Below are 14315 nucleotides of genomic sequence, written 5' to 3' on the forward strand. Positions count from 1 at the left end.
AAAATGATCGAGTAGAATGAAAACATCAATATATTCTAAACATTGCTTATGCTTTTGTTTAATTTTCAATCAAATTTACCTCTTATTTTTTGGTCATATGTCATTCTTCATGCTATTTACTTAAATTAGGTATTATTTCAAAATGTCCATTTGAAAATATCCTTTTAAAATTTATATAATTAAAAAAATAAATTATAATGATCTCAATTTTTTTTGTTGCTTAAGTTATATATGTTTCTATCTTTGTAAATTATTGTTCTAAATTTGACCAATTACATTATTTATATTTTAGTTGAAAACAAATTCGATGTCCAAAAATATTTTTAATGAAATATCTTTTTCTTTTTCCAAAAAATCCACTATTTTTTTTGGTAAATTGAGGGGCCAAAGCCCAAGACAAAAAAAAACTAAAAGATTACATTACGAGGCATAGCAGCCCCAAAAACATAATCAACAACTATGAAAGAAAGTAAGAGTGAAGGTGAGTTTCAGTATCTAATCTCCAGGTTTTGTTCGAGGCTATGAGTAGCAAGCCAATCCGCACATCTATTCGCTTCTCGATAGATATGTGTGAATCTAATTTCTCAGTCTCCATCGATGAGGGTTCTTATTCTATGATATAGCGCTGAACCCTAATTTTTTAACATATAGTTAAAATATTTTTCGTAACCCTTCAAATTTTAACCCAAACAATATTAACCCTCCATCACTTTTATTTGGGTCACAATCATTACTCATTGACCCAACATTACATTTAACCCAATGCCTTTTCATTTCAGACACTACATATCCCTCTCATTAACCCATTAACCCGACAGTCCCCAAGCTCATTTTTTTCTCATGAAGATTTTTCATGCTCTTCATAACATTTTTTTCCATTTGTCCCAAATTTGTCGTTACCCTTCACCTTTTCTCTCACTTAAATTTCATTCGGTTCCTTCATCTCCTCAAACAAAAAATTCTTTTTCCACGTTTTTCCTAGCATTTTTTCTCCCATGTGTCCCAAATTTGTCGTTACCCTTCACCTTTTCTCTCACTTAAATTTCATTTGACTCCTTCGTCTCTTCAAACAAAAAATTCTTTCATTCAATCTCCTTTGCTCGTTCTGCCTCCTCTTCGCCGAAGCCACCACCATATATTGTCTCCTGTTCGCCTCTCTGATTTCATTTGCGGCTCCTTTCTTACCTCACTAATTTCATTTTCCTCCATATGTCGATACCCTATTTTCTTTGTTCTTTTTTTTCTATTTTTTTCTCGTAGCTTTATTTTGTCATTACACTCTGAGATTCAACTTAAGTCTTTTAAAAAAGTAAATATGCAATCTCATTAGTGTAATATCATGAGGGATGACCTTGTTGCACTTGGAGCTAAGCCAAACTTAGTCTTTGGTTGATTTTCCTCCTCATGTGAAGTCCATTAGGTGCAAGTGGGTATATAGAACTAAACATCACCCGTATTATTCTATTAGGTATTATAATATTCCTCCTGTGGCAAAAAGCTTCTTGTAAACAAGAAGAGTTAATTTTTTGAAAATGTTTTCACTAGTTAAACTTGTGACTATTAGAATTCTTTTGGTGTTGATTTCTATTAAGAAGTGACCAATTCAACAGCGTGATGTTAATGATGCATTCCTACACGATAATTTAACAAAGAAAGTTTATATACCTCTACTACTCGATCTTGTTCTAAGTTTTTTCAATTAGTGTTGTCGACTTCCAAATTCTTATATGGTTCACCAATCCAACCGTATGTGATATAAAAAACTTTCTATTCTTCTTTCTTGTGAGTATCAGTAGAATGCGTTTCATTATAATTATAGAGTCTTCACCAAGTTTTGGACAGTGAAGTAACTATATTATTAATGTATATTGACGAATATTGTGATCACTTAAAATTCTATCTCTAAAATAACTTCAATCAAATGAACTCTAGACACTCACTTAAAAATAAAGAATTTGGACACATTGAAATATTTTTTGAGTATTGAGGTAATACACTTTGCAACCTACTTGGACGCCTCATTTATTTCACTATGACTCATCCAGACATCACTTATGCCACATAGCAACTTTATCACTTGTTGGTCACCCCTACTCAGACTCACTATCAATGTTGTTCTACGCATTTAAAATATTTAAAAATTAGTCTTAAATAGGGTTCTTCTTCTCATGAAATTCATCAACTCAGATTTTTAGCTTCAATGATTTAGATTGGGTAGAATGGCTACACACTCAAAAACTATTGATTGGCTATTATTTCTTTTTGAAAAACTCTTTAGTTTCTTGAAAAACCAAGAAATAAATTATAGTTGCTCATTTCTCCACTAAATCTAAATATTACGCTCTTGTCAATACCACTTGTGAACTACAATCAATTTTGAATCTATTGAAGGTTTTTTCATGTATCTTGTGATCGTCCTCCAATTTTGCATTGTGATAATCAAAGTACTAAATATTTAAAGGTTAATTGTCATGTAATGCGCCAAAAACCTCAAGCCAGGGATAATGAAGTTGCATCCACCAGCTTGCAAGGATTAGACACCACAATTAGCCTAACAAAAACACCTCCAGCTGAGCATACAAATTACAAACCCAACAAATCAAATAGTATCCTTTTCTTATAATTTATAGCTTCATCTAAAAGGTGGTTTGAAAAGATTTAGCTTATTTTTTATAATTTTTTTTACCAAAGATAGAGAGACTAAAATCCACAACCTTTTGGATGAGTATGAAAAAATTATATCATTTGAGTTATAACTTATTTTTTATAATTTGTTCACAAAAGAAAGATCATAAATATTGAGTTACAAAGAATACAAAATACAATTTATTTTCAGTTTATCACTTCTCTGCCCTTAAGTTTATTATCACTTTACTTTTGCGTTTAAATTACTTCATCTTTTAAAAAATATTATTTATCCATACATTTTTTCTCCTATCCCAACTCTAACCTCATTCCTACTTCTGTCATCACCCATCACAACTATCTTACTGTTACCACCTTGCCTTGTGCTTAATTATTTTAATTATACACCATCTTAACTTAGTACTTTCTTTTTTCTTTGCCTCATAATGTCAAAAAGTAAAATCAATTTTGATAATTAAGCAAAATTTGGTTTGGGTTAGAAAAAATATGAAATTTCAAGAAGGATCACAATTTCATTGTGACGAATTCACGATTGATTTAAATTGAAAAATAAAAATTTTGAGAAGCTACTTGCATGGCCAAAAGATGGTGATACAGAGTCAAATATTTCAACTTGCTTACAACATATAAAATTGATAAACATATATATTATTAGGAAGTTTATTAGTTGCAAAGTAATTCTAATGTCAAAAGCTAATTACTTAGTCAAAGATTTTAATTTAAGATTATTAACTTATAATTCATAAATATACAAGTTGATAATATCAAAAGTTGTTATATTTAGGTTAAGTATTTGTTTTTGTCCTTAACAATTTGGGTCAAAATAAAAAATGCTTTCGACTTTTTTTTTTTAATTAATATTATCCTTAACGTAAAATATAATTTTTGGACATTGATAAAAGTAAAAATTATAATTCCTCCGGAAAAATTTTCTTCTTATCTACCGTCAATTCTAACTACACCCGTCAATTTGAACCAGCCACCCCTTCAGCCAAAGTACCAAACAACAATAACAATAGCAACATCAACACTCAATGGCAACAGATATTCAAAGGAGTGAAAGGACCATCAGAAGTGAAATTCAATTTCGAATTTGGCTTCTGAATTGATAAAGAATGGAACGTTAAGAAGACAGGGTGAAAGCTTCGCACGATCCGGGAATCACAACCGGTTCAGCGGCGGTGGAATCCTCTATAGCAGTATTAGGATCGTGAGAGTCTCTTGTATCACCACAATCATTTCGACGGACTGTGGAAGATCTTGGTGGTGTTGGATACTGGCAGCGTCTCAGGCAGCACTTGGTATTACCGCGACAACACCCGCACTTGGCGGGATCCAACGGCAGCAATGGCGACCCAACGGTAGCAGCGGCAAACCAGCGGCAACAGCAATGACTCAGTGGCAGTGACGATCCAGTGGCAGTAGCCCCTCTCCTTCCAATTTTACTTATTTCTCTCTTGCTTCCAATTTTACTTTCCCCTTCCTTCACCAATGCCACCATCAATTTGTCTCTGTTCTGATTTTTTTGAATAATGAATTATTGTTGGTGTTGTTATTATTGTTGTTGAAGATAGTGTGAATGAAGGAGAAACATTGGTAATGTTAGAAAAAACATGGTGGGAGGGATAAAGAAGATTAGAAAATCTAAAAGACATGGTGGGAGAGATAAGGAAGTTCTGGATTGCTGGTGTGCAGTGGTGGAGTTTGAAATAAAATTTTGGAGGGTTAGATAAAAAATAATTGTCAATATATTTTTTATATAGACCTCGTTTAAGATAAATTCGTCTAACCCTATTTTTTTGATTTGGGTGATACTACCAAATTTGAAATCTTTTTTCAGAGTCTCGTTTCAAAAAATTAAGACCAAACAAATCAAATGTAACTTTTTGAACTTTTGAAAGTTGTATCTCACTTTTTTCGTGATTCATTAAAATAGAAGAACTATCTACAGGTGTTGATATTGTAAAAGTTATATGTTCTCCTTCTTAAATATTAACCTTCCTTTTAAAAAATGTATCAATTCTTTAATTTTTCATGATTATTTTATATAAAAATTTGAATATACATTATGTAAAATATGTAAAAAAGAAGTTAGAAGGACAAATATTAAAATTTATAATATTTATTGAATTTTTTTATCAATTTATATAAATACGATAGTATCAATACTTATTAAATATTATAATATTTTTTATCATATAAAAAATTAAATTAAATAAACAATCAAATATAAAATAATATTAAATTATATAAATAAAAAATACATAATTTTTTATATTTGAACTCAAAGGTAGAAGGAGTGTTGTTGCTTATTGAATAGAGAATTGCGAAATAGAATACACTCAATTCAGTCTAAATCCAACATGTTTTGAATGTTTAAAATTAAAAACTATTGTGCAATAAAAGCAAGAGATGAAGATTGAACTTTAATATTTTAAGTTATAGTAAAATATTTGAGCCAACTTAACTATTTTTTATTTTTTGAAAAAGTATTACTAATTTTTTTGTCTGAACTAAGCTCTGCCCTGCTGGTGTGTGTTGTCTAGGGTGACGAGGGATTTTTTAATTTTATTTTTATCAAGAAAAATTTTGTAAAAAAATAATAATTTTAAAATAACTTCTAATATTGAAAATAATTTTAATAATCAGGGATAATTTTGATTTTGATCTAAAACATTAAAAACGAAAAAGTACTTAACCCTTATATTTACTATGTAATTTCACTACCTATAAATTAGTATTAGGTAGTTTGGTTAGCTTAGTTTGGTATGATGGAAGTTAAAATGTATTGATGTTAAAAAGAAAGTTCTAAGATTTTTCTTTATGTTTTCTGTCTCTACATTTATTTTTTGTACCAAATCATCAAGCACTTGTTTAGTTAGAGAATATTGGTTTTGTAATTTTGGTATTTACTCATTAAAAATGATATTTATATACTAAAATGAACTACCAAAATTAGTTACCATGCATACACAAATATATGTGTTATTTAGTTTATTTTTAATGTGTATTTTATATTTTAACATATATTTTATACTGGTGGCTAATTTTATACATAGTATAGTTGTTTTGTCATTGTATTTGAGTTGAATATTTATACCATTTGACTTTGTATTTAGGTGTAATTAAGACTTAGTTTTAGACAGAGTATCATATATTATCACTTTGTATCTTCATATCAGGGATTCGGTTTAGACATAGTGGTTATCCGTTTAAAATTTTTTTGGAAAAGATTTATTTAAGGTGGAGTAGCATTACCAATCACCACTTTGTATCTCGTTAGAAATTTAGTTAGGTTAGAATTGCTATCTAATTTTGTAACTTTGTTATATCATATTTTTTAGATAATTTAAAAGTGTTGATCCCATCTACGAGCTTGTTTTTGAGGTTGAACTTGGCACATTCAATCTTAATTATAAATATTCTCATTAACTTTTGAGATATCTACTCAATCTCAATTTTAATAACTCCACTATGTAACCAATAAGGGATGTAGCCAATTTCAGCCAACTCCTATTTAAGTTGCACTCCAAGACTCACGAAGAAAAAACATCTATAATATACTAAAAAAATCTAAATTATATAAAAAGAAATCTAAATTGCATAAAAAAATCAAAATTACATCGAAAAAATTTAAATCATATTAAATTCATTTTCAAGGAGTTGTAAATGTTTCTTTCTTTGTAATTGGATTTTTTTTTTGTAAAAAAAAACATCCGCATCCTAAACCCTAATAAATGTTTTATTAAGAGATGAAAAAACATCCATAAAATACTAAAAATTCAAATTATATTAAAAAATCCACTTTATATAGAAAAAATATCCAAATCACATGAAAAAATTAAAATCACATTAAATTCATTCTCAAGAGGTTGTAGATGTTTCTTTGTTTGTAATTGGATGTTTTTTTGTAATTGAATATTTTTTTTGTAAAAGAAACACCACATTCTAAATCTCAATACATTTTCTTACTAAAGGACGAAAAAATATCCACAATATACAAAAATGATCTAAGAAGAAAAAGAAGAATGATGGCAGGTGGCGTGACGCCATGGAGGATGGCGACGTGAGGGGGGATGCGGCCATTGTGGCTCGATGGAGGAGTGCGACGTGAGGGCAGGGACGCGGCACGATGGGCGACGGCGGCAGGATAAGAAGTGGGAAGCAGATGAAGGAGTGCGACACGACACGATGAACAGGGACGAAGCTCTCTCCAACGGCCTGCAACGGTGATCACAACGCCGTGACACAACGAATGGCGACGCAGCAACAGCATCTCCACGAGGGGCATGATCGCGACACTCGCCAAGAATTCCCTGCAGCAGTGACGTGAAGGACATAAAGGACGTGAAGGAACGCATGCGCAACTTGCGCGAGAACTCTCCTCCAGCGGCGATGCGCACGGCTTACTACGGAGGCGGAGATGCGGAAGTGGCAAAGCTTCTGCGCGACGGAAGGTTGACGCGATGAGAGAGCTCATGTCCTCATAGTGGTTAGTGTATTTAAAAGAAGTTACGTTGTCTAATCCTAGTTATTCAAAATCTGATTTTTAAAAAAATTTTAAAATTAATTTTTAAACAAATTGTTTATGTTGTCTTTGATGGGTGTATAATTCCCCCCTATCCTTTCTCTTTTAATAAACTTGTTTAAGAACTATGACATGCTTCTTATTAATAATGTAAAAAGTGTAACTAACTTACTGATAGCTACTTCTCTAACAAACTTTACTAACTTGATTTTGCAAACGTAAAAATAATTAGTTACACTCTTTACAAATAAAACCGCAACCATTTTTTTCAAGTCACCTTCCCATTCTATGCTACCCGTTTTAATGGTCATGCTCCTCCAAAACTAAAATAAATAAAAGATTTTTTCTAGCTAATGGATGAAAAAAAATCATCATTTGCCTTGGATCATGATGGTAATGAGAGGTGCGATTCATAATGTGTTGGTACAAAAGCAAAAGAGAGTACCGTCCTCATCATACTATTTTAAATTGAACAATATTGTATAATTTGTACCTTACAATAATCATTACAATGTATGGCCATATATCCGTGGATAACAATCTCTTGAAAAGCAAGAAATTTTCGATTAAATTGCATCTCTACTTCACTCTTAATTATCCTCCCGTCTCTTTCCTCCTCTGCCTCTACACTCTCGTATATACCATCTTAATTGAAGGTTTTAACTTTAAGCCATTTTTTTCTGGTGTAAAATTGAAATGAAAGAAACATCATTGCAGGAAACAAGGAGGTAATCATGGACGTGCTTTTGAAACCGATAACCGAGGAAATGTTCGTATAATTGGATAGAACTAACCATTACCAAAACGATTAATTAATATTAATTGTTGTACTGTATTGATAATTTGATCTTCAGTTCGCTATCAAATAAATTAGCATTGAGATGTCTTCCAAAAAATAAAATAATAATAAATGAATAAATAAATAAGAGTTAATACCGATGAGGGGACTAACTGTTGGATTGGACAAAACCGCTAACTTGTACAAAAAATTAAAAAAAAAATGGTTTGGATTCCCTAGTTTTTGTATCATGTTTCCGTTATGTTTCAATAACTTCCACGTCAATGCTGATTTAATCCTTCTATAATATTAAAAATTAAACTAACAATCAACTAAATAAATGGTAGAGTTTAGTGGTGAAGAATTTTAGTAGTACTAGTGTATAATATATACATTAAACTATCATCAGTTCTGTCCACGTATTATTAGAATGTTGATAAAATGACTCCTATTTTTATTAACAATAAAATTATTTTTTAAATATTTAAAAATGCTATAAAAATACCCAATTGTAAGAAAATTCTTTTTCATTAATAAAATAGACAAATGTGGTAAACCAAAAATATCAATGTAGCATCTGTTACATATTTAATGTCTTCAAATCTAAAATCCTAATCTCTCTCTCTCTTTATCTTTCTCTCTCTCATACAGTACAACAAAATTCACTAGATTTAAGAATTTTTTGGTTCTTTAGTGAATATTCAGAGGAGTTTTTAATAATTTTTCGCATCATGCTTATTTCTAGATGACCCAATCGATCATGCCAAGTTATGAATTCATTTGGACTAATAAACTTCTGGTTTATAATGAAATGTGATTTAATTGCACTAATTTTGGTATAATATAACCCATATGAAAGTGAGGGTAACTTTTCTAATATAATCTTTTTATTTGAATCGTGAGTTGTGATACATAAGAATTCATGATTTCTCTTATTCATTGTCTTAATATGATATCCATTTCGGCGAATATCTTTGAAACTCAATAAGTTTCTTAGAGACTTAGTAGACAATTGTGCATTATTTATTATAAATTTTATTCCTCCAAAAAATAAAATTATAGCTCTTTCGGAGCCTTCTATTACATTGCCTGAGCCAATAATAGAATTAACATATTCTTCTTTTGGCACAAGCACTACGCCAGATGCGGGGGTTTGCGGCGGTTAAATAGCAGCGGGTCAAAAAGATAGCTGCTAAATGGCAAGCAGCGGTTGCTCATCTAGATAGTGGTGTGTAGCGAAATTACACCTTTATCAATTGAAACCCACCTTTATAAATAGAGATCTCTAAATTGAAAACCTATTGGCATGACTCTCTTCTTTGAATCCCTATTGCATTGAAAGCTCATCCGCCGCAGCCTCATTGTGCCCTTCTTGATCCTCTATCACCCTTCATTCCCCCAACCCACTCACACCTCTGCCATCGTACCCTAGTTTATCTCTGCCTTTCCATTCTCTTGCAGTCGGTGCCTCCTTCCTTTTGTCCTATTGTGCGTTGTGAGCTCTTCAACCCCCTGCACCCTCTGCCCTCCTTTCCTCTCTCTCTTGTCCTTTCTTGCAAACATTGATCCATTGTCGTCTTGTGTGCTGCAGATCTCACTTCGCGTAGTTATGGTCTTCCGCGCAGTTATAGTCGAAATCGCCCTCCAAACAGTTTGCAGCTGCCATCATCCTCCCGCAGCTCCCACCCGCTTACTGTACCATCCTTGACTCTTTCTTGTTCCCAGAATCTTAGATATAACATTAACTTATTATCTTGTGTATTTTGGTATTTTTATGGAATATGCACACAAACTGTTTGCTAGTTTTTCTCAGTGAAAAGAGGAGGAGCTCAACCTTTTATTTTTATAGATTTAATAAGCAGTTGTGTGATTCTTTCTCTTTCAAAGTTTTAGTTTGATTGTTCTGTTTTATTTTAAAATTAGTATATGTTGAATCGTACCATTGATGGTGTGGTTATGAGTTTATCAAAAGATTGATTATGCTTGGTTCATCCACTATAATGCTTAATGCGATATTTTTTCCTAACTTTGTTAATGTTGAAGTGATGCATTCCAGTGTTACTAGTTACAGCTGTGTTTTTGTAATAATTTGAGAAAGAAGTCATTTTGGATTCATAAAGGTGAGAATTATTTGTGCACACAATTAGTGAAATTAACATAATTATGTTTGGTTAACTGTCCATGATTCTATTTGGTTAGTAAATTCAATTCAATGGTTGATTGACAATTTCTTATCAATTGTTGTTTGCATTCTTTCTTTATCTTTAAAGCATGACGATGAGATTGTCAGGTGGGAGTATAGATAACAAAATACTAAGTAGGACTATGCTCAAGCTTGCAATACTTGATGTTCAACTGTTCCCCTAGATAATTTATTTTATCTAATTTACATGCCGCATGAGAGGTTTGGCATCCCGGTCTCTTCAAGATACAAATATAGCTGGATCCCTAATTTTATGTGCAGTTACAAATAATTTTAAAAACACTTTTCTACTTTCCTCTGTTTTCTACTTCTCCTATGAGTTTTCAAAACTCCTTTAATCTTCATTTATTTGTTTCTTATTTTTACTCACGTACTTTATATCTTAAAAGTATTAACAAAACAAAGTGTTTTAAAGTGCCATGCATGTGAATGTTTGTGTAGACATTTATGCTTGTAAAATTATTGGAACCGTGATCACCTGAACCGCCTGTCATTTTTTGTGAATGAGTGTTAAGTTTTTAGGTATATTTTTCCTCTTCATGATCAAAGTGTTTTCTTATCTAAGTTTTTATACATGTGATGGACTTTTTGCCCAATAAACAAAAGTGGGATATGGAGTTGAGATAAATAGTTTTGTTAAAGTTGTTCCCCTTTTTTCTCTCTCTTCATATTAAGGCAGAATGGATGAAATGATGCGCAGACAATGAGGGTAGAGAGAATTGGCAGTCATGGGAGATAAAATAGAAAAGTTTTCTAGAATGCTAGAGGGGTTTATATGGTCTCCCGAGAGTGGTGAAACAAAGGACCATTTTGATGATTGGGCTTTTGAGGAAGTAATGGAATATGAACCCATTTTTCTTTCTTGTTTTTTCTCAGCTTGTTATTCTTACTTTGCTCTTTTCTTTATAAATAAAATAAAAGCTATGGTGCATGTATGATGGAATCTTTTGATATGTGGAATATAAGCTTGCACATATATAATGTAGCACATTTTATTTCCTTTTGCTTTGAAGGGTTTGTGATTGAGGTTGAACCGGCATAACTTGCTACTCAGTATGATCTATATTCTTGATTTTTTAATGAAATTGTATTTCCATGGCAGGTTGGGCTTCTCGAGCATATTTTTCTGGCAATAGATCTATTGCAATTAAAATTGCACTCAAGATGGCCTTCCTTAAATTTTCTGTTGATCATGTGGGCTTGATTATAATGACCTTGAGGATACCACTAATGAGAGATCTTCTACTGAGTTGATAGTAGGTATCTTCTATCTTTTAATTAATTTATTGTAGTTTTTGCATAATTATGTTGAGTTGATGGTTCATTGCTCTCTGATGGTTACTCTCTTATTATGTTCAATTTCTGGTTCTCTTTCTTATTTCTTTTTCACTTTATTTATGTGCTCTCTGATGGTTGCTCTCTTATTATGTTCAGTTTCTGGTTCTCTTTTTTCTTACCTTTTCACTTCATTTATTTGTTTTTCATTCGCATATTGTGAATGCTTTACTATTTGATGTAACAATGTTTAATGAGTTTTAGTTCTCTTAATTGAATTATTTCAAATTCTCAAGCACTTCAGGTATTTGGTGAAATGCTTATTTGTTTTTCTTCTCACTAAATGCAATAATTGATGTTAATTTAAGAGTAGATTATTAATTTGTGAGGGAGGACCAAACTATGGGTGATGATGATGACAATGATTCCTCAAACACGGTGGTTCTACCTTTTTAGATTTTGGAATTAGCATATTTTTATGGATTTTTGTGAACTTGGGGTTTTAACTTATGTTGCTTAGTAACTAAACTTAATAACCGTGTTGCTTCAAGAAAAAGATATCTGATTGAATTAACAGTTGTTGAATTTTCTATTCAGCACTAGAAGTTATTGATTAATAATGAATTTGTTAACATGTGTTTTTTATTGTAATTGAAGGAAGCATAAGTGTAAGTGTAGTAGTAGTCATAGAACAATTTTGTCGGTACGGCAGAAATTTGGTCACATAAAGAAGTTGTAGAAGTTGCTGGTGTAAGAATCCCATTTTTCTTATCATCTTTAAGTATTCTTTTTAAGTTATTTTTTTAAAATATTTTTTCTCTTTTTATGATTTTGTAAAAAGCAATGCTATTTGAAGCAAACTTGAATATGAAGAACTTCATTTCTGATGTAGGCTTTGATCCTTAATTAGCCACTTATAAATTCAGCATCATTGACGCCATTTACATTTGCTTTGTATGTGTTGGCAGTTTCAGTTCAACATTTAATTGATTAAGTATTTTTTATTTACAAAGAAAAATGACTCTTGGAAAGTTTTTGCAATTAGAATATACACCCTTTTTAAATAATGCCACTTATAATTAGTCAGATTTTTTTAAAGCTGATGTATGAAATTGTGGTAGATCAAAATTGTCACATTTAAAAAAAAAAAACTCATAGATTTGCGGCGGTTTTAAAATCGCTGCAATTTTTTTTAAAATCCATTGACCAAATAACGGTGGTTTTGAAACTGCCGCAAAATCAGTTATTTGAATTGTGGCGGTTGTGCCAACGGTTTCTTAGAACCGCCGCAAAATCAAATCTCCACCCCCTAAGTTGCAACGCTTGTCAAACCGCTGGTATGTCGTTTTGGGGCGGTTAAAAACCGCCGCAAATCCCTATGAAAACCACCGCTATTTGGCGTATCTCTTGTAGTGAAGATGGGTAAAATATATATCACTTTTGAGAATGGTATGCGAACTTGCACTATGCGCAAGGCATACATCTTCGTTATATATCCTTGCCATTTTTTTTAAAGATAAATAATAATAAAATGAGTGGTAATCCATACACATTCAAAATGAATTCTCGATTGGAATTATTTTTCTAAAAAACACTATACATAATGTCATACACTAAAATTTTACTATTATCACTATTATTATTAAAACTCGACACATTTAATGATTTCAAAATTCTTAAACATGAACATTAATATTTCATTATTTATATACATCATCTTTAAAACTTAAATACATAGAAAATAAAATTTAATAATAAGTTTCTTACATTATTTATTTACATGAATACTTAATAATTTCACATGTTAAACTATTCCATCATTGATCAAATGACCAATATTTCTTTTAGGACCCTCAAAGAAATCAGATACATCATAATGAGTGGTAAAATTTTCAGATCATTTGAAACAAATTTGTTTCCTTTCCTTTGTCATCCTTTTTCAAAGATGCTTGATAAAGATCGACTAGATGTCTTGGTGTACGACAGGTACGTGACCAATGGCTTTTTCCACCACAACGGAAATACTTATCCTCTGTTGATTATTTATTTTGCCCAGAATTTCTTTCTTTATCCCACTTCTGATGAGATTATTTCTTGTGAACATAATTCATTTTTCTTCCATAATTTTTCTTGTTACTAAAGCCTTGCCATTTGCCTCTTCTGTGGTAATGATTTGTCGTATTTACTTCAGGAAATGGGGCAGCGCCAGCATGGCACGCTTCGTGATTCTTTAAGAGCAATTCATTGTTGCGTTCAGCAACAAGAAGACAAGAAATTAGCTCAAAATATTTTTTAAATTATTTTTTTCGGTACTTCTGCTGCAGGAGCACATTCGAGACATGGAAGGTCGAAAAAAATTTTCTCTAACATATCATTATCAGTTATCTTCCCCCCCACATAATTTCATTCGTGAGGTGCTTCGAAACATTGCAAAATTATATTCATTTATAGACTTAAAATCCTGTAGACGCAAATGCGTCCATTCATATCGGGCTTGAGGAAGTATCACTATCTTTTGATGATTATACTTTTTTTCAAGGTCTTTCCACAGATCTGCAAGATCTTTTAATGTGAGATATTCATTTTTCCATCCTTCGTCAAGATGACGACGGAGGAAGATCATGGCTTTGGCTTTATCCTTTTGGGATACATTATTTTCAATCTTAATGGTATCTCCAAAATCCATTGAATCAAGATAGAATTCAGCATCTAGTATCCATGATAAATAGTTGTTTCGAGATATATCAAGAGTATTAAATTCAAGATTAGAGAGCTTCAACATAATGAAAATTTGTTACCGGAGTCTTCTTAAAATTTGATCAGAATCTCGTACTGATAACGTGTTATAAAATAAATAAAGAATATGTACTAAATATAAAATAAAG

General features: G+C 31.4%; 1 long non-coding RNA gene across 4 annotated transcripts; it reads left to right on the top strand.

Moving 5' to 3' along the window:
* Positions 1–9143: 9143 nt before the first annotated feature.
* Positions 9144–14052, top strand: LOC112707488 (uncharacterized). 4 transcript variants are annotated; one of them, XR_011864847.1, is made up of 5 exons: positions 9180–9447; positions 9544–9647; positions 11258–11411; positions 13327–13416; positions 13622–14052. It is a non-coding gene; the product is annotated as an uncharacterized lncRNA (long non-coding RNA). The 4 variants fall into 4 exon arrangements; XR_011864848.1 differs by lacking the exon at positions 13327–13416; XR_011864845.1 differs by lacking the exons at positions 13327–13416; positions 13622–14052 and having other exon boundaries at positions 9144–9447; positions 11258–12374.
* Positions 14053–14315: the final 263 nt, after the last annotated feature.

This window comes from Arachis hypogaea, chromosome 8 (genome assembly GCF_003086295.3).
Source record: "Arachis hypogaea cultivar Tifrunner chromosome 8, arahy.Tifrunner.gnm2.J5K5, whole genome shotgun sequence".
Lineage (NCBI taxonomy): Eukaryota > Viridiplantae > Streptophyta > Magnoliopsida > Fabales > Fabaceae > Arachis > Arachis hypogaea.